General features: G+C 38.1%; 1 protein-coding gene across 8 annotated transcripts in view; it reads right to left on the reverse strand.

Moving 5' to 3' along the window:
- The window catches only part of adgrl2a (adhesion G protein-coupled receptor L2a), a 214519-nt gene extending 197597 nt beyond the window's left edge, over positions 1–16922 (reverse strand). For 4 of the 8 annotated variants that reach the window (XM_082956687.1, XM_082956685.1, XM_082956684.1 and 1 more), the window contains exon 1: positions 16283–16920. The gene's annotated coding sequence lies outside the window, so the exon portion shown is untranslated. Of the gene's footprint in view, positions 1–16282 lie in introns of all 8 variants that reach the window. The other 4 variants (XM_014215663.3, XM_045687273.2, XM_082956689.1 and 1 more) reach the window with 3 other exon arrangements.
- Between the last annotated feature and the right edge of the window lie 5304 nt (positions 16923–22226).

Genomic DNA, 22226 nt, shown 5'->3' on the forward strand with positions numbered 1-22226 from the left:
CATCTCAGAGTATATGAACACAGTTTTTTCAGAATATAACTAAATATTGGAATTTTTCTCTGAATGTAGCGAAGAGTAACCATTCAGTTTTGCTACACCTCCACCATAGAGAATGATACAGTAGTGTAGAATACACAGTGAACACATCTCTAAGGTTGGAACTGTACCGCCCATTGCTCTTTGTGTTCTCTCCATAAATCATTTTTACTGGCCATTCAATTAATCGATTAGAGCATTCCCCATTGGTCAGGACATATGGCTACTAAATAAAACAATCATGAGCTAAGATAGGTCATTAATTAAACATTGGGAGAGGAAAAGGAAAAAGGCCACTAACCAAAATATGTCTTGGATGAGCAAGACATATAACTAAGTACGAATTCACTTAGTTAATACAAGTCAACCATAAACCAGGAATAAACATATTGATGGGAAATCTACACCATCTCTATTACATACAATATCATATGTCTACATTCTGATCCCAAACAGTGGTTCAAGTATCTTCTCTGGTTCAGCATGGAAATATGTGTATTTTTTTGTAAAATATTATTGGGCTGTACCATAACATGGTTTGTGTTTTTTTGCCCTTTCTCCCACTAGTATGGAATCCATAACCCCATAATCATTTTAGCAATGCAACAGAAAACCCTATTAGTTCTGAGAGATGCCTATACCTGTCTCTCCATGTAGATTATAGCTAGATGATTTGAGATGGTAACAAGTTTTAATACAGGTTCCATACATTATTAGTGGTCATTTTGATGTTTTAGTGGAAGTGAAGTGGATTATAGCAAATGAAATTTGAAAATGTAATTTCCATTTACTGATAGCACAAAACTATTCCTTTCAAGAGAAAGTAGATAAGAATTGTTCTGCCATAGCTGTCAGATGGTGCCATTGTCAATGCTTCTCAGCTCAGGAATTAATAGGCTGACATTAATACAGGAAGATAAATAAGGAGGTCAGAAATGTGAGGCCCACCATTACATAGGTGTCTCATGGCGATAGTACCTGCCAATCAACTCCAATAAGTCCTTGATACTATACATTTCTCCTTGAAAAAGACAGATGGAGCATGGAAAGTGCATGGAATACTCTCAGTATAACATTGTGGATGCAGGGAGACAGACAACCCAATGTGGATATATTTTGTAGGATTTCTGTTTAGAGAGCATTTCATGAGCACAACAGAGGCGTTTGTCCTATGATCCATTGTGCCATGATGCTGTGCCTAAATTAGTCATAACAAATCAGGGATCACAAAATGAAGCTCGGCAGTTGGCCCAGCCAAGTTCTCCTTAGCTCATCTTCTCAATTTCAGCGGAATGCATCAGTGTTGCGCTCATTAAAAAATGATACAATGCGGTATTGGTGAAGACAAAGTCAGACAGGCACTTGGCACAAAATACTGGGTGTCGGGTCAATGTTGTCCACTTCATCTGTGCTGACGTATTCCCGAATCAAACTTCAACATCTAATAACAACCCGGTCAGAGAGAGAACTTCCAAGGCTATGGCAAATCGCCAAGGCTGTCTGAGTTTTAATTTGCCACGCGGATACAACACATTAGTTGTATACAGTACACAGAGAGAACACATAATACTTAGTGTCACAAAACGACAGTAGATAGTGTTGACACTGAAAAAGTATACCGTTAGATTCACAATACTTGTTTTTTCCTCCATGCAAGTGGAAGTGTGGTTACCTTTACCATTAAAAGCACCAGTGAGCAGCTTTAATCTCTCTGTACAACAGGATGAAAATGAGCAGATGAATGGGTAAAAAGCCTGCTCTGTCCCTCTATTAAGGACCATGCCCATCAATAATTCACCATGATCGTGAGGCATTATTCAACAGGAAGGTTAATTTTTAAGATGGTGGGTGGCAACACTAAACATGAAAAACGTAACACAGACGATGACTCGTAAAAGCAACATCTAGAATGGATGTGGAGCAAGTAGGTAAGCAGCCAATTTATCTCCATTCAGACAAATCTTTTCTATCACTGGAAGACAAAAAAGAAAAAGGGTATGGTAGGAGACACTATAGAGTGATATGATTGTATATATGAAGTGCACAGAAGTGTGGTGTACAGTATAGGCAAAACAATAGTTTAGGAAGGTGTGCTAATTCTTTAAGATTACACATTATACTCCAGTTTTCCTGTCCTGGCACACTATCTAATTGAGGCTTTGATCCTTCCTATGGCTCCGAGGAAGGACAAACAAAAGCAAAATGAGGGATGCTATAATCTCAGCCCTTACTAAAATAGACAGCAGAGCAAGGACCTTTCCCTCAGAGCAGCAACACAAACACATTGAGCCAGCACTGGAGCAGACACGTCAAACTTCACCCTCTACATTTTCTCGCTGCTGTAGCATCTATTTTCAATCTCAAAAGACGACATGAATGCCTTCGTGAGACAAGGGAAGTGTTGCATGTCATTGCATGCTAAACAAGGTAGAATAGCACAGGTTGGCTCTCATCAGGAAACCGGGAGACAAAAGAAGTTTGTGTAGTATTTCTTGAGAGCAAGCAGTTGTCAGCCCTAAATATTGACTAACAGGTAATGCAACTTGTTAAACCTTGTGAAGGTATATTTACCTTTTTTTAAGATACTGTTGCTTGCAAATGAATGGTTTGCCTCTCCAATGCACCGTACAACATGAAGTATATTTTTGTAAAGGAAAAACTATTATAACAGATTTTAGGCACTGTAATATCATAATTACTCATTCATTCAATGCAGTCATTTTAAACTGGTTTGGTTGTGGAGCTATATCAATTAATTTACATCATATTTAAGGCCATGTTCGATCAGTATCAGTGCTTGTTGCCCTCTGCCTTGGGTTGTGACAGAGAGCAGCTTTTGGACTGAGCTTTCATCTGAGCAGTTACATGCTCATTAACATGTGTTCACCCAGTGTTATACGAACGATTGTGATGCAAACATCCTTGGATTGGCTCATTGAGCACGCCCGTCTGCATAACTGTAACAGAGTGGGGCCCAGTTGTGTGTCTAGGCCTACTGTAGACTGACTGGGTTGCAACAACTCATCGTCTGTAAACAAAGAGGAAGTCATAAAATGTTGAAATAGTTTCAGCTGTGTTATCTTCAAGGTGTAAACATTGTGGGCTTTTCCATAAAATTATAGCGAGAATGGATTGGTTTTTCCACATGCATAAAACTTAAACAGAATACATTGTCAGTGCTCTATGAAACTGAAAACAATTTACTATAATTGCTGTATTACATGTTGTTATATAACCAAAGGGCTGAACAATAAACAAACATGACACATATTGCAACCTACGATATTAAACAGCCACATTCCATTTCATTGATATACATTTTTTCAATATAGCAGATATCTATTGAGTGTTAGCATCTTATTTCCAATCCATTTTGTTAAAGCTACGTCAGTCATGCAAAAATATATCCTTTCAAAAGGACGTGCCTCCCTTCAATGGAAAATAATCTTTTCAAGAATCAGAGTCTTGGCGTGATAAAAAAAATATTCTAATGTACATGGCTTACTGGCAACGTTATCGCCCTCTACCACCCACAGCAGGACAACCGATACAGCAATCACTGCTTCTGCACCTTGTGTATGTTTAAGATGTGTTTGCTCTTTTGTGATAACAAAGGAGGGGAAACAAACGACTCAGAGTAACTGGACCAAAGTCGGCAAATCCAAAGACACAGAGGATGATACATCAAACTGAAAGCGAATTGGAGAAAAAATATACCGGGAAAATTATCTTTCCTGTCATAAACCCTCTCCTTTTGAATACCAAAGGAATTCAAATTCCCAAACAAATCCTGAAAGGTTGACCCATTCTGTGTTATACAAACTGATAAAATTTCAGTCTAGGTCGTACCTTTGAACTGCTACGCCGAGCCAGCATGAGGTATAGATTGCCATCTCTGGTATCTCTGCACAGGTAATCCACTGAAGTGTAATTACCACAGCTCTAAATTATACAAAATTATAATAGGGAGTTAAAAACTCCATATGAATATGGAGGAAGTGTGATAACAGAGCACCATGCTGTGAGAGAGAGTAATACCTCGATAATGGCCCTTGTTTAGTGGTGGAAATCTCCTCACAAGACAACAGGCTCCCTGTGAGATATCTATTTAAATGTTTCTTGACACGAGAGAGGCATTCACAGAACAACAAAATGTACTAAGCCACGGCGATAGAAGATAATCTAATTACAGGACTAATGTGGCTTTGACAAAGGCAATTGCTTAAATAGGACCCAACCCAAGATTCCCCACAAACACAAGACTTGAATTGTCGTTGTTGACATGTTCCACAATGCTTTCTCTTTGTCTACTTGGTTCCTAATGGTATGACTTGAACATGGTGTGATAGTTTAATAAAATTGAGAATTCATCACACCAGAATGCAAACACTGAGAAATTCCACACTGATTCAATGTCGAATCATAACTACAGTAACCATCCTTAGTGCAGACCAGTGACCCCTATAGCTGTAAACCTAAAGTGAATTAAAACCTCTTCTATCTGGCAAAAAACATAGATGGAATGGTATGAAGTAAAAAATGAAAATCGACAAACAGTATGTCCCCATATGTATTTACACTTAGGCTAAGCACATCAACAACACAACTTAACTTCAGTAACATTAGAAAAAAATGACAATGTTGACATCTGCAATTGACAAACACTACCGTTCAAACGTTTGGGGTCACTTAGAAATGTTCATGTTTTTGAAACATTTTTTGTCCATTAAAATAACATCAGATTGATCAGAAATACAATGTAGACATTGTTAATGTTGTAAATGACTACTGTAGCTGGAAACAGCATATTTTTTTATGGAATATCTACATAGGCATACAGAGCCCCATTATCAGCAACCATCACTCCTGCGTTCCAATAGCACATTGTGCTAATCCAAGTTTATCATTTTAAAAGGTTAATTGATCATTAGAAAACCCTTTTGCAATTATGTTAGCACAACTGAAAACTGTTGTTCTGATTAAAGATGCAATTAAACTGGCCTTCTATAGACTAGTTGAGTATCTGGAGCATCAGCATCTGTGGGTTCGATCACAGGCTCAAAATGGCCAGAAACAAAGACCTTTATTCTGAAACGTGTCAGTCTATTCTTGTTCCGAGAAATGAAGGCAATTCTATGTGAGAAATTGCCAAGAAACTGAAGATCACGTACAATGCTGTGTACTACTCCCTTCACAGAACAGCGCAAACTGACTCTAACCAGAATAGAAAGAGGAGTGGGAGGCCCCGGTGCACAACTGAGCAAGAGGACAAGTACATTAGAGGGTCTAGTTTGAGAAACAGACACCTCACAAGTCCTCAACTGTTAAGAAGCGACTCCGGGATGCTGGCCTTCTAGGCAGAGTTGCAAAGAAAAATACAAATCTCAGACTGGCCAATAAAAAGAAAAGATTAAGATGGGCAAAAGAACACAGACACTGGACAGAGGAACTCTGGTTAGAAGGCCAGCATCCCGGAGTCGCCTCTTCACTGTTGATGTTGATGTTGAGACTGGTGTTTTGCGTGGGTACTATTTAATGAAGCTGCCAGTTGAGGACTTGTGAGGTGTCTGTTTCTCAAACTAGACCCTCTAATGTACTTGTCCTCTTGCTCAGTTGTGCACCGGGGCCTCCCACTCCTGTTTCTATTCTGGTTTAAGCCTGTTTGCGCTGTTCTGTGAAGGGAGTAGTACACAGCGTTGTGCGAGATTTTTAGTTTCTTGGCAATTTCTCGCATGGAATAGCCTTCATTTCTCAGAACAAGAATAGACTGACGATTTTCAAAAGAAAGGTCTTTGTTTCTAGCCATTTTGAGCTTGTAATCAAACCCACAAATGAAGATGCTCCAGATACTCAACTAGTCTAAAGAAGGCCAGTTTTATTCCTTCCTTAATCAGAACAACAGTTTACAGCTGTGCTAACATAATTTCAAAAGGGTTTTCTAATGATCAATTAGCCTTTTAAAATGATAAACTTGGATTAGCTAACACAACGTGCCATTGGAACACAGGAGTTGTCACGGATCTCTCCGGAACTTTCATTACGCACACCGGTCCCCTATTCCCACTGATTATTACTTGTATCAGTGTGCCCTTTGGTTTCCATAGGGCTGTCAATTATTATTACAATGTCGGTAGATGCGTGTGAGTACCTGTGCTATGTGTTTTGGCTTTCGTGCCATTGTGGATTCCGCAAATTATTATGGGTCTTGTCCCATGTGTTAATCATTGTGCACGTGTTATTTATTCGAGGTACTCCTCGCTCTTTTGTTTTTGGTTTCTACCCTGTGTTTTGTTACGTGTTTGTTTGGTCTTCGTCCCCGTGCCTTTACTCGGCACGCCGTAATTTGGGATCAATAAAAAACCCTATTACGCATTCCTGCTCCTGTCTCCCGAATAATTCATGCGAACGTGACAGGAGTGATGGTTACTGATAATGGGCCTCTGTACGCCTATGTAGATATTCCATTAAAAATCTGCCATTTCCAGCTACAATAGTAATTTACAACATTAACAATGTCTACACTGTATTTCTGAACAATTTGATGTTATTTTAATGGACAGAAAATATGCTTTTCTTTCAAAAACAAGGACATTTCTAAGTGACCCCAAACGTTTGAACGGTAGTGTATGTAACATCAATTAGCATTTTGTTTCAGGCTACTGGTGCATGCTCCAGTTGTGAATCATGCAAATATCAGCACCTTATTGGAACATTTCTCTGAGAAATCTGAAAGTCCACAAATGTCAAGGATATAAAAAGGCTACACTACATTATTTTATCCCTGGCCTACAATGTAAATCGGAAAAACAACAATGTAAAAAATACAAAGTGTGACAAATGTCCCCTTTTTGGCTAATGCACTTAGGTATGTAGGTTTTGTGTAGCATGTCTTAGATCCAAAATGTTTACAACTTTTGCTAATGGTCAGATTCATCAAGTTCTCGAGGCTACATTTCCACAACGCTGTTAATTTAGTAAAGGCTACAGGGTTAACAACAGGAGGATCTCTCAGGCAATTCAAAAAGGTGCCTGCGCCAATCCTAGATGTTATCAGGCACAACAAAGCCAACTTTTTAGAGACTTTGAACAGGCTCCCTTTTGGAGCTGTGGCTCCTTGGCTGCCCTAGGGCCTGCTGGACCTATTTCTGATGGTAATGGGGGCTGGATGCATCCTGTCAGCTCGCTCCAGACTTGCTAGTTATCAGCTCGAGGTGATGAATGATGGAAATGCCACGAGCGGCAACCAGTGCAGCTCTGCAAGGACAAAAATACACCCCTGCTTCCCCTCTTTTTGTCTCTCTTTTTTTTAATAGTATTTTATTCCATCAACTACCCAATTGCATGGCTTACACCAGTTGCTGCAGGGGATATAGAAAGGGGATGTTCATGTTGCATGTTACTGACAATAGCCTATATATTTTAATTCAGTGCTCACTCAAGTGTAACAAATCCTTTGCGCACAATAAGCATTCATATACAACTAAACCTAATTTAGTGTAAAAGTTTAATATTTATGGTAATCTCCAATTTTCTAACTGAAAGAAGTGCAATAAGACAAACAAAAAGAGTGCATTGTTTATTCCATGTCTTAAAGGATGCTAATGGTAATACCAACTCAGGTAATACCAGCTCAGTTCAGATGATAATGCCAGGTGTGTGGTGGTAGGGGTTATATTTCTCATACCATATTTAATTACAACCAACCTAGTAGGAGGTGAATCACTATTCAGCAAACAAGTCCCCCGAATGATAAAAGAAGTCATAGTTTGTGTGATTTTGTGTCAGAAATACCACCTACACTTTATTTGGAGGGAGGCATACATTCTGAGTGTAGTTTCATCACGTCGTTTTTCAAATACACTTTTGGAACATACAAGAAGCTTTGTACATTTTGATATTCCAACTGATACAATTTTCTTTTATAAAACTGAAAATCTAACTGTCAGACAGATAAACCCAAATATAGCTTTTTTTTCTGGGCAAGCGTCAGTACGATGCCGGGCCTGGTGCAGCTGTACAAGCAAAGCCGTACAGGAAAGTCACCACGGCCACAATCGCTCAATCTTCCCCGTGTTAATCCGACACAATCTGCATTCAATGCAGCCCTGCTCCTTGGGTCTCTGTGTTTCTTTTCACATGCCTAACTAGGGATTTAGACCTGGCAGGATAGTGGGCATGTTGTAGAGCCAGTCTACCACTTTCGTACTGCTTAATCACACTGGGGTGTATTTGTCACAATGTTGTAACATTTGTTGCTAATGTGGCACTTTATTTCAGTTGTTTAATATGAACCATAACCTCACTACTGTCCATTGTTTTGTTACAACATTAGATTCATTGTATTATGCTACAACAGAGAAATGGCCATTGTTATTGCCCCTAACTGCGTTTTTCAGTAAAAAAAATGTTTATATTGCTAGCTGGCTAATGTGAGGCCACAACAAATTACAGTGGATTTAAAATTGGTTCAAGTTTCTTGTCTAAAGTGCCTTCAGAAAGTATTCATGCCCATTGAGTTATTCCACATTTTGTTGTGTAACAGCCTGAATTCAAAATGGATTTAAAAAAATGTATCTCCCATCTACACACAATACCCTATAATGACAAAGTGAAAACATGTTTTTTGACATTTTTGCAAATGTATTGAAAATGAAACACAAAAATATCTCATTTGCACAAGTATTCACACCCCTGAGTCAATTCATGTTACAACTTTGGCAGCGATTACAGCTGTGAGTCTTTTCACACCTAGATTGTACAATATTTGCACGTTATTCTTCAAAAACGTCTTCAAGCTCTGTCAAGTTGGTTGTTGATCATTGCTAGACAGCCATCGATTTTCAAGACGATTTAAGTCAAAACTGTAACTAGGCCACCCAGAAACATTCAATGTCATCTTGGTAAGCAACTACAGTGTATATTTGGCCTTATGTTTTAGGTTATTTTCCTGCTGAAAGGTGGATTTGTCTCCCAGTGTCTTTTGGAAAGCAGACTGAACCATGGTTTCCTCTAGGATTTTACCTTTGCTTAGCTCTATTCCATTTCTTTTTATAAGTACAAATCCCTAGTCCTTGTTGCAGCCACCACCATGCTTGAAAATTTGAATAGTGGTACTATTCTTTGTAAAATGCTTTGTATTCAGTACATAAAGTTTATTTCTTTGCCACATTTTTTTGCCATTTTACTTTAGTTCCTTATTGCAAACAGGATGCATGTTTTTGAATATTTTTATTCTGTACTGGCTTCCTTCTTTTCACTATGTCATTTAGGTTACTATTGTCCAGTAATTACAATGTTGTTGATCCTTCCTCAGTTTTCTCCTATCACAGCCATTAAACTCTTTAACTGTTATAATGTCACCATTGGCCTCATGGTGAAATCCCTGGGCGGTTTCCTTCCTCTCCGGCAACTGAGTTAAGAAAGACACCCGTATCATGGTAGTGACTGGGTGTATTGATACACCATCCAAAGTGTAATTATTAGCTTCACCATGCTGAAAGGGATATTCAATGTCTGTTTTTTTTTCTTCATTTTTACCCTTCTACCAATAGGTGCCCTTTGTGAGGCATTGGAAAACCTCCCTGGTCTTTGCGGTTGAATCTGTGTTTGAAATTCACTGCTCAACAGAGCGACCTTACAGATAATTGTATGTGTGGGGTACAGAGATGATGTAGTCATTCAAAAATTATGTGAAACAATTATTGCACACAACATCAACACCAAATATATTGAGGTACAGGACAGAACAAATAGTTCAGTCCAATGGAGGTCAGTTTTTACTTCACAGTCTCATTGCCAGCTATGTTGTGTAGAGGGAAAAATTACATTCAGGCTCAAATGGAACTAAATCTCACCTCCCCAAGGGCCGATATTTCACTTAAAGGCCCAGTGCAGTCAAAAATGTGATTCGCCTGTGTTTTGTATATATTTCAACATTATGAGGTTGGAATAATACTGTGAAATGTAGAAAATTATAATAATGCCTTTTTTGTCTAAGAGTTGTTTGAAAAGGCAGGCAGAAATTTCAGCCTGTTTTTATGGGATGGAGTTTTGTCCTGCCTGGTTACATCACCAGGTGGTAAATTAGTTAATAGACCAATAAGAAAGAGAATTCCAAACCTCTCTGCCAACGACAGCTAGTTTTTCATTTTCCCTTCTCCAGTCAGACCACTCCCAGACAGTCTAAAATTCTTGCTTGAGAAAATCATTCATTGCTAAGAAGCTATTTTTGTTTGTTTTAAATTGAAATGGTAAAACATAATCACAGTAAGGTACTTAATTGTTACCCAGAAAATATTTAATATTGAGATATATAAAAAAATGGCTTCAGTTGGGCGTTTACACATCTCTATTGGGAGTGGCATTTGTCCTCTGTTTTTCAGCATTTCTCTTGAGTTGACCCACCGTCTTTATAGCTTCTGTTTTGTCAGGGATAGAAGAGTGATACCGCTATATGGTCAACAGAAAGACAGAGTGCCTCTTACCGAGAAAGCAGCAGGTCTAGCTGTGACAGTTGCCGCCTTGTTACAAGCTCCCTCACTGTATTCAAGATGTAGCCACTCAGTGCAGTGGGTTATAGGCTAACCTGAACAATGCATCTTTGTCAAGAGCAGCTTTTCCAAGGACCGTCTCTGTTTGAGGGCACAGTACTGAGTGTGCTGTATGATCCAGGGCACAGGAAATCCCTTCTGATCACATAAGGTGCAATTCCGAAATATGGTTGTGCATCAGCAATTTTTCTCTTGTTATGTCAGTCACTGACAGTCACTCAATTAGCCCATGTCAGCAAACATTTTTTAGACTGGTAAATTAGTCTAGCCAGCTATCTAAAGTTCTACTAATCATGGTCAAATTACCCATTGATTTTGTTAGTCACTCGCACTCAGAAATCATATAAATACCTGCAAACATTTCTCTACATCCTATAGTAAAATATGTAGAATTTTAGGAAATTATCTGTAAAACTGCTAATTTTCCCTCCAACCCACGGCAAAATTAGTAGAATTGCAGCAAACTTGCTTTACAACTGCAACATTTTCTTTACACCCATGGCAATTGCAGGAAATTAACTCTAAAACGTTAAAAAAATATATCCGCTGTCAAGAGGGGGGGGCCGCTAAACTCTTTTGCTCGCTAGGTGGGTGAGGGCCCCCAACAACATTTAACTTATGTGTGGGTATGGATGTGGGTAGGCAGACCCGCGAGCCACTGCGGCCCCTCATGATGATTTCAGATTTTGTGGCCGCCTTTTTACCCCATTAAAGTTGCCCATCCCTGATCTAGCTAGGGTAATGACGGCTCTGAGCATGAAATTTAACTCTGTCGCTATCCTCTGTTTGTCATACCGCATTTCTCAGTAATTAAATACAATCTTTTATTTAAAAGGTAGCTGTTTACAAGGTCCAGCAAGGCACATTAGCAGGGCAGTCATAGGGTGTATTTTGTTAGGATGTATGGGTGTTAACAGATGCCATTGGAATATGGGCTTCTCCTGATACTGCGAAACCCTGCCTGTCGTGTTATTGTGGATCATCATTCTCCTGAGTGCACTCCAGTCTATTCGTATCACTATTCAAAACATTTCAATCATCAGAAAAATACATTTCATCATCAATTTGATCAAATTTCCCTGGCCCAACCATTATTGGAATCCTGGTGCCATTAGTGGCTGCTGCAGCTGAGAGAGAGCCGTAGTAGGCTAAAAGGTGTTTTTTTATTTCTTAACACAACACAGCAAGCCCGAAACCCAACTGGGTGGTCAGGCTCGGGCTGAGAATGACAACTTTAGTGCACGTACCACCAAAAGTGAGATAGTGTGTGTGTGTGTGTGTGTGTGTGTGTGTGTGTGTGTGTGTGTGTGTGTGTGTGTGTGTGTACATGCGTATTTACAGACATATTTTATTTTGTGTCTATATTCAGTCTTCATTATTATTTAATTAACAACAAATACAAAATCATTTTTTTCTATTTAGTTGTACTTATATTTAATAATAACAGTAATTCATATTATTATTTTCATTATTTGTTGATAATGGCATAGTTAATTAAGTTACATGTTTGTCAGAACATTTTTGCATTATTTCTGTCAAAGCTGACAAAATCCTGTGAATATACGGCACAAGAGAAAATATAACTATCTCATTGGTTACACTTATGCCTCCCGCTTATGACACACTACATGTTCTATTCAAGAAAAAGAGATGCCTAACGTATGCAATATGGTTCTGTAAAATATATATAGTTGGCCACAACCAGTAACAAAAAAAAATGTTTTGCTTAAGAGCTGTTTTATGCCACGAGCCATGAGTTTTACAGCTATGCCTTTAAGATCTTTGTGTTTCCGTTTTATTTCCAGAATCCTATTCAGAGGAGCACCAAAAGGGGCAAACTAATGAAAAATAGATGCTAGATAAGCTTAGGATGGCTACCACTTGACCAGTGGAAAAACAATATAGAAGCCATAGAAAAATATCCTCACTATTTCTTTCACGGGTCTAAATTGACCCTTATTTATTGTTACCATTGTACATGCTATGTCATGTCCCTGGAAGGAAATTAATAAGGCAAGCAGAAAGTTTTACCTGCCATTTCAGAAGGTAAATAATTATCCACTGCTACAGAAGCCTTTGGCAAGTGGAAACAAATGTTTCATAAAATAGCAGGGAGGGGAACACCCTGGCTCATAGTGTTTTACTGATTGCCAATAGTAAAATAAAATCAGTCATAAAAGGGGAGGTATTTTGGCCCAAAGACCTGCGCATTACATACACTTTGCCTTAGCCCTTTTTACAACCTTGTTTTTTCCATTTAATGGCGAGTGATTATCCGCACAGTAGGGCTCCATATAGAAGAAACAGCAACAGAAATGATTGTGTCCGAAAACGCCTCTTTGTACAAAACAGATAACATATTAACCATAATTGAGTGTCCGTTAAAGGGCTCATTGTGTGTCATTTTACTTGCGGAGGAAGTCACTTTAACTCTGTGAATGCATGTACTCTTGACCTGTGTCAATCTGGTGTTCCTTACATTGTGAATAAAAGCAACAGCACAGCTCCGGGCCATTCTGGACAGCATTCGTAAAAAGCACAGCTTCACTTTCACACCACTTTATTTGGAGGAGCCTAGTCAAACAAAGCCCCAATGTGACTACGGTCACATTCTGAATGTGGGTTCAGTTCAGTAAGAATAAAACATTTTAGCCAGTGTGCACAAAGGGGTCACAGTACAAATACAACTCCAAAATCAATAGTGCATTGCCTCAATACAGTCATAACAGATTAGGCTATCTAGTTTGGTTGTGTAGCTTCAAAACTGTAGGAGACGCAAAATCATCTACATGATCCCATTGAAGTGGAGGAGATGCTCTAGTATGCCACTCAATCATACCTGAGAAGATTTCTCTTGGCATTTAGTGTTATCTATTCAAAAATATTAAATATAAACATTAATAGTGGTTCTTGATTTTTCTAGCCTTCACAATATGATAGTGTACAGTATGTGCTACTTCTCCTCAAATACAGTCTCTATGAGGTTAAAATTAACACTTTACTATTTTTGCTTGATAACAATAATGTAGGCTACAGCTGCAATCACGAATAGAGAGCTAATAATAATATGTACCAGTTTGGTCCCCTAAATCCATAGAGAACTACACTGAGTCTATTGATCTGTGAGTGGAAATGAACAGAGAGGCAGAGGAGCAATTCGGGCTCTGGTACATCAACAGCTGCAGTTCTTTGAAACAGGACGCACTCCCTCTGACACAAGACTGGGTCCAAAAAGCGACTGTTGGTTTAAATGAAACAATACCACGCTTATAAAGGCATATTGGCTCGGGAAAGTGTGATTGCATAGAGCTAAAAGACATAAAATAGACCAACACATGAGAAACCACTGAGAAGCCTATAAATGGCCTAAGCTATACATGGGTGTATGATTCGCAACAGCTTGAAATGTATCTAATGGTACTCTTTTCAACAAGCTTCTGACAGTAAACCAGATACTCTCTCTGTTCATAAAATGTATATGCCTATACCTATTCTGCAGATGTATTACATTCATAATCCTCAACTAATACAAAATAATAGATAAAAAATGTAGAATATCAAAACAACCAGTATTGCAGTTGAGTGGAAATAAAACTAGAAAGACATTATTACATGTTCCCGTGAAAATATCATTCAACTGGCAAACAAAAAAGCAGGGAAATTGTGTTTTCACATAGAAACACAATAAAAGGGGTAGAGACGGGTTACAACTTCACCTCCCATTTTACTAACTCACACTCCCCCTACCCTTTCGGCATCAGCTAACCCTATTGGTTACAAGGCTGGAGTTCTTTCCATCGAGCAAGAGTTGTGACCACTGTCATTTGCTCATCTATTCCTTCAACCAGTAAAAATTAGTACTTGCATTAATTCAAACATTTTGTGCAGAAACATGTGAAATGGCATCCCCCTTTACGAAAGGGGCTGGGGAAGAAGAGTAGCAATGTGCCTCAAATAATCTAATAAGAGTGCAGATTTTGTTCGCACACACTCTGTTCAAACAACTTCACAGTTGAGTTATAATATTAGTTGCATCATTTGACCTACCCTGTTTGCAGCCAAAAATAAAGTTACATTTTACCCTATGGGACTGATGAGATAGATGGACTAGAGCCTATTTGCAAAGGACTAAAGTATTATTCCATTTATATATTATTGCATTTATAAACAAAGACAATAAAATAGTTAGCCATTCTAGATGATCAGCTATAGCATATAGCTTCATCTGAGGTAGGTTTATTCATATTTATATAAATTAATATATATTGAGACGTTGGATTAGTGACATATTTTTATCAATATAAAAACTTTTTAAAAAAAATCTTCATCAATGAGTAAGCCTACTTATTATGCTAATGACTAACCTTTATTCTGTCATTGCCATATCTAACGCTGGCTGATCGCACGCAGAAACAAGTGCATATGATTGATATCAAATCCAGTTAGGAACTTTCATTAGCATTTCACATCAGGCGTAACGCCTTACAAAATATGACAGAATGGAGAATCGTGCTGGTAGTTTAGTGGCGGAAAAGGGAATACTGGACTGGAGTAAAATGTATCCTGTACAATGAATGATCGATATTTCGTTTTTCTCCTCTGTTCCACTGCTTCACACACAGCCGTTAGGACGCTGAGTTGGCCGGGGTAATATAGGAGCTCCGCTCCGCATATTAGCTTTTTCTTCGGTCGTTAACACATGCAGGTTGACAAGATGGTTTTGATATTGGTAAAAAAATGCATGTGCAGTAAAATTATCTAATTTTACTGCCACTGTGCGCAACTGTGTTTCAAATAAGACACATATAGATGATATCTCGTCGTTTCCTTGGAATTTATATTTTTAACCAATTATTTCACATTTTCAACATCAAGTGCCTGTCGTATTAGGCTACATATTGTTCTTCAGTTCAATGCATTGCAGTTTAATTAACTCGTTATACACATAATATTGTCTGTCTACTATGATGCAAAGATAGGCTATTCTAGAGTTTTCCCTTCTCAAAATATAGCAGTCAAGGCCCTGGCTAGACTGAAAGAGATTAGCCTCATTGCTCTCCAGAATCACAGCCACATTGATTCTTAGATCACTGCTAACATACAGCCCTATTCAAGCAAGGAACCCATTGATAGGCTACATGAAAAAAACAGCAAGGAGCACAACTCTATCTACAACTTTAAAGGCATAAATTCAATTCCAATTAAATGGTGCTTTACGTGTCCCGCCTCATTTTAATAGTTTCCATTCAGTCAAATTGAGAGGGAGGCAGCTGACCAAATCAATCCACATCTGGTTGTTTCTATTAACCATTTTTCTATTAACCATGGTATCCCTTGGATCATTTTAATTAGCCTATTTCAAACAGTTATGTTCTTTAAAAGTAGACCTAATTCATGGCAAACCTGCTCTTTGGTTTTTCATAACTCAAGATTTCAAGCAGCCTACAGATGGTTTGTTTGTGGTTTGGGAAAGTAAAATATACAACTGTAGTGTGTGATTAATGACTTGATATCCTCACATATGTGAGTTGGAAGGTATATATCTGAACTTGACAAACAATTCCCCTAATAAAGTGATACAAGAAAGTTACAGACAGAGACTTGTCAAGAGATTAAACCACTCTTGGATATGGTTGGTAAAGTGATAGTAGGCCTAAGTAATAGGGAAATGCAGTTCTCTTAAAGGCAATCCTTACCTTTCTGAGAAAACAGTCACGATAAATACGATGAAGTCAGAGGCAGAAAAAAATCTGTTGGACAATAGCTGTGTGTAGAAAGCAGGCAGTCTTGTAACAGGAACTCCTCTGCAGATCAGAACACAGCAGTGTTGAGAGAATCTCTGCAGTTCTGATGCATGCTCCACTTATCTGGGACAGATAGGGCTTTATCAGGCAGCTTGTCCCTCTTTCAGCCCATACATTCCCCCAGACCGGACATACTCTTCCATGGCAAGGTGCTGCTCAGTCTTAACTCATCAACAGTTCTGCTTGAGCATTTAATCTCTGCTCCCCTGTTCGCCTGGAGTCAAAGCAACAATCCACAGAGTAGAAACCCGAAGAGACAGAGGGAAGAAGAGCGAACAGGCAGTGAAACCTGTTCTCTGCAGAAAAAAAAGGAGACTGCAGTTGATGTCAATCCACGCCGAGTTCCCCTGGATGAGAGAATGAGGTTCAATGGTGCTGCAAAGTTTAAGGGGCTCGCGTTTGGGAAAAGATACCGCTCACAGCATTGAGAGACTTGCTTGATTCACCGGAGCAGGCTTCCAGTAAACAGAGCCAGTGCCCAGTGCAGTGAGTCGCAGCAGGGCAGGCTGCCTTCTGCAAGAGTCGTCTGTGAATGGACTGCTGTCAAAACCTGACACGGAGTCCCGATCCACACTGACTCGGAGTCGACACACGCACACATCCAATAGGAACGAATCATATAAACATATTATCATGTCCAGCAAGAAGACTAATGCTCGGCCGTTTAGCCCTGACTGTCGCAAAGAAGATTACAGTGAACAGAGTACAAATGTGAAGTAGATTATCTATAAATATATGCCACTATTTTACTTCTCCATTTTATTTTTGTGTAGGAGAGGCTCAATCCCCTCACAATAGGCAGTCCAGCCTATTCAACCAATGACTGAGGACTTATTCTTACTTGAACACTACCTAGCATCAAAAAAGGAAGGAGCAGAAAAGTGCAGAGAGATTATTTTTCTCCAACTGGCCTCAATAAAAGACTGAACGACCATTGCAACAGTCCAAGGGGGAAGGTGATCTGCTACTGTAGAGAGAGATGGGCAAAGCTGACCAATGACTAAACAATGTATATTGTGTGATTGGGAATTGTTGCATAATGGTGACAAATTGTATAGCAATAAACTGTATGACAAGCAATCTAAAAATATGTTTTATTTTTTGAGCTACCATGGAATAAAGGGCTAATTAAAAAAAAAAAAAAAAATCTTATCTCAGAATCCTATACATCAACGAATGCAATACCTGGCTATTTCATAATTTTTCAATTATTATCTTACGTATTCATTTGCTTATTTGGGATGGAACTTCAGTGAAGATCAGTCTTTTCAGGAAAAACTCCTAAGTGACAACCATCAGTCGTGATGCTGTGGAAAATGTTATGATCTGCTTGAGGAATGCAGTCCGGGAACATTATCAGGCACCAAGAGACTGGTATACACCTGGCTTCAATAAAAACATCCTTTCAACTGTTGTAGGGAAATGTGAAATTGAGTCATATTCACTAGGTGATGGTGAACGGATGAGAGGGGAATAGTTGTGTTTTCATAAGCATTTTACATAATTATACAACTGTTTTAAGGGACAAAAAGAGAAAGCAGATGTTATAAAGGTCATCCAAAGGCAGACATTCATATTTGAAGGAATACTATTTCTGTAGAACTAGAGAGACTAGATCAAGACAGTCTTAAAGGGCTAAAAAAGCAATTTTGTATGCATGTACTTCATTTCACTTTCTTGGATATATGAGACATATAGCCCTACATACATTCTATCATGTTACATTGTAGCTATACTTATTGAGTTACATCTGAATTGTTACACATATATTAACACATTATATTCATTAACTACTTTGTTATTGATAAGGGTGAACACTGTTAATTACAATGTTACAATGGCAATACCATCACACATTGAAGTGAGACCACCAACTTTCAGTATGTGGTCCCTATTTATTGTTCAGTGCATTGAGCCATTAAGGTTGTACAGAAATTGTATTTGTGTTTATGATGAACGTATTTGTATTTTTTTATTTACCCTTTATTTAACAAGGCAAGTCAGACTGCTTTGATACCAGTGATATCTCGCATGTGGTATGCTGGTTGCAAGTAATCACTTGCCAGACAGAAATGTTTTAAATGGTGCATGCTTGGGGCACCTCGGGTTAAAGTATAACTTTTTCCAGACCTGATTGCTTGGCCCACCTAGCTTGCAGACAGGGAAATGAGGGCGGGAACAGAGAAATCAGAGTTACAAGATACTTTTTTTCTGAATTAAAACACTAGTAGCACCAATGTTGAATCAAGCCTTATTGAAGGCTACCAAAAGAAGGCTACCAGGTAGCCTAGTGGTTAAGAGAATTGGGCCAGTAACCGAAAGCTAAGGTTGCTGGTTCTGAGCCGACTACGTGAAAACTCTGTCGATGTTTCCTTGAGCAAGGCACTTAACCCTAATTGTTCCTGTAAGTCGCTGTGGATAAGAACGTCTAGTAAATGAAAAATGTTTTGTTAGTGATAATGTCGATAAAGTGTATCTATCTGTTTTTATATTGGTTATATGTGTTGGGGCACACTTTAGAGGACATTTTGTCAACCATGAGGAGAATAAATATGGCTCCCTTGTTCCCATGAGTATCAATGACTTGTTTAGAACCCTCAATTGTTCTTTGAACAATTCTTATAGTTTTTCCCAAAAATATTTGCACACAAAAAGTCTGTGTCTCTCCATGGACTACTTGATGATGATGGCTAATGATTTGTAGAGCTTGTGTGCCCCATAGATAGTTCACACCTTAGTTAACAGATACTTGTGCATTATGCTGATTCTTTTTAACAAGTTTATAAGTTATCTGACTACATTGCCCTCTTGTTTCTTTGTTGTTGGCTTCCAATTCAAATTGCTGCTAGCATATCTTAGCAGAGTTAAAAAAAAATACTTTAATATATTTTTTATTTAATAATTCAATTACATTTATAATGATTTCCCTTATTATTTTCCCCTAACCTCACCACTCTTCCCCTAATTGGAGTAACTAATGGACAACACCACTTAGGCTTATACTTCCAGCTTATACATACTATAGACATTTTATCTCTGAACACCATCCAGTTTTGATTTCAATTTGTCATATATTTTTCAACTGTGCACTGATGTTTCAAAAAAGTTATGAACCTTTCTATTCTCATAATTTCTACAGAATGTAAATAAATATATATTTTTTTCCTAAGAGTATTATTATATATTTGATCAATAGACTATGACTTTTTAAATCACGCAGTAGTGCTATTTGCAGAGTTAGCTCCAGGTAAATGTTGTAATTCTTCAGCCATTTCTGAACCTGTGACCAAAAACAAGCTACATATGGACAGAGCTGGGATGGTTGTATCCCCATATATATAACATTCTATTGGTTGCAAGAATTTTGGATAATTATTTAAATTGAAGAACTCTAAGTTTTGAATACAGCGTTGTTTGTGTATCAGTTCATAAATCATGTGCCATGGAATCAGTCAATCAAAAATCTTTTCCCAACTATTGTGCAATCTATATGGCACAGCTGTCAATTGTTTGGTCCTTAAATGAAACGGCAGAGGTACTGCATATGATAACTATTGATGTAGTTAACAATTGTTTTTGACATTGTGAAAAGTTCTGTGTCTGGAAAGCCCATGAAATAAACTTGAAAAACTCTCAATTCAATAGAGATGTCATTCTAACTGTAAACTAAATGGTTTGAAAGTTTAATCTATGAAGGACCCTTTGAGGATAGAATTTCACCTAGTAAAAGTAAAATACCTCGGGCAAACCTCCAAATATGTGTTCCACCATGGAACAGGAACAAACTATCTAGCCTACAAGTATGCTATTTCTCTCTTCAACATACTTGCATAGAACTACTGGCTTTTCTTGACCCGTTAACCAAATGCAACACCTCTCTATATTAATTTGTTTGCATCAAACCAAGTTTTGTCAGATGCCTGCTGTACTCTCAGCGGATAGCGAACCCTCCGAGGAGATTCACAATCAAAGAAGCCCTCTCAAAACAGTGGAGGCTCAGTTAATATTTATGTAGCCATGGGCAACCCAGCAGCTTAGAGCTTTGACCTCCCTTCATGTGCACCTTGTGGAGCTGCCCTCACACTGCAGAGAGTGAACTATGCACAGCGCTCATTTCAGAGTGGCAACAGTGCATAATGTTGTCTCCCTTGGTAAATCCTTTGCCATTACGGCAGGGTTAATCCGCCATTTTTACCCATCAGTTTCACTGAATGTGCCTGTCACAATCCTCGCTAAACATGTGTTTTCAGTCCACTGGTGAGTGAGGCAGGTTGGCTACAACTTCCTGGCTGACACCCACGAGAGGAGTTACTACCCATGAAACTAAATGTTAAACAAACTCACTAGACTTTGTACTCCATATTTGTCCTTCATAGTTTTCCTTCATGTGGTTGTCGTTACAATGGAATAAAGAGAGCTTGGGAGAGCTTAGCGTTGAGAGCTCCTTTTCTTTTCACCAGTTTGCAGTATGTCTCATGCATTGTTGAGTGTGCTGTATAAGGCTCAGTCTCACCAGGTCATTTCTAAGAAAGTTAGCCTTTATGTGTTATCACTGCAGTAGTCTTTAATAGTTTGAAATTGTCTTATTCATTGCTTCACGCATCTATCTTCACCTCAAAGTATTACCTGTAAATCTGATGGAATACTTGCAGATTAAGACATTGAAACGTTATTAATCACTTATCACTTAACTTATCTCAGAAATAATGCAGTAAGAGAAATATGCAGTGGATGTGAGCATTTCGTCCAAGTAATGAAAAAAATTATTACCAAGGTAGTTATTTTGAGATATGTTTACAGAAATAAATAATTGATACAGTCTTGATAAATAACTCCTAACACCCCATTTGCATTGCAATTGCCACTAACATAATGCTGATAGTCTTTTTTTTTTTTTAAGTTAACCAACATATCACACACAGTTCACCTGACCCAAAATCAGTAATAGATGATAAAGTCAGACTGACTTAAGCTTCTCTCAATCAATACAGAGTTTTATTTTTTTCTTCCATCTTTCATTATACCGACCAAACAAAAGCAGCTTAGGTGCCCAACCAGCATCTAAACTGGAATCGACATGTGTATACCAAGAGCTGACAAAAACCAAGTAAAATATGATCAAATCAAGACCCAACTAATAAGCTCATCATTTGGTTTGAATTTCAGTTATTTACAAATTTTTCCGTTTCAAAATGTTGTTAATGCAATTTTTCCCAAAGAATCCTGTACTTATAATTGGGTCGGCAGACAGGAAACAATTAAAAAGAAGTCAAACACAGTGAGGGCTTTGAGATCAAATTTGAAAAACCACGGTCCAGCATGGACACGTTAGGCTCTGGCTTGCACAACTGTCAAATAAATTAACTGTTAAATGACCAAAACGCCATATAAACAAATAATTCCCAAAAATGTATCATGGCATAAACACACAGAAGAATCCCAGAGTTTATTTGGCTGTTTTAGACATTGAATTTGTTGTAAAAAACAAAACAACCTTTTTCTTTCAGAAAACAACCTAGACCATATGGTTTATATGTGTCGAATGAAGGATACATGAAAGCAACAGATGTAATTATAAAATCCCTATTCAAATGAAATGTGATGTGGTTCACTTGTGACCAGTGTTGTAGTCATTACTCGAAAAAGTAATATATTACCTATTACTCATTAATTATTTAAACAGTAAAAAATGTGTTTACTTATTACTCCCTGGGGAAAGTAATTAGTTACACTAATCATTGTATTACTTTTGCATTATACCACAAAATGTTGCATGTCCTCACTCAATGTAAACAATGTCAACGTTACCTATGCACATACACATTTGTCAGTATTT

The sequence above is a fragment of the Salmo salar genome, chromosome 10, assembly GCF_965601325.2.
Source record: "Salmo salar chromosome 10, fSalSal1, whole genome shotgun sequence".
Taxonomy (NCBI): Eukaryota; Metazoa; Chordata; class Actinopteri; order Salmoniformes; family Salmonidae; genus Salmo; species Salmo salar.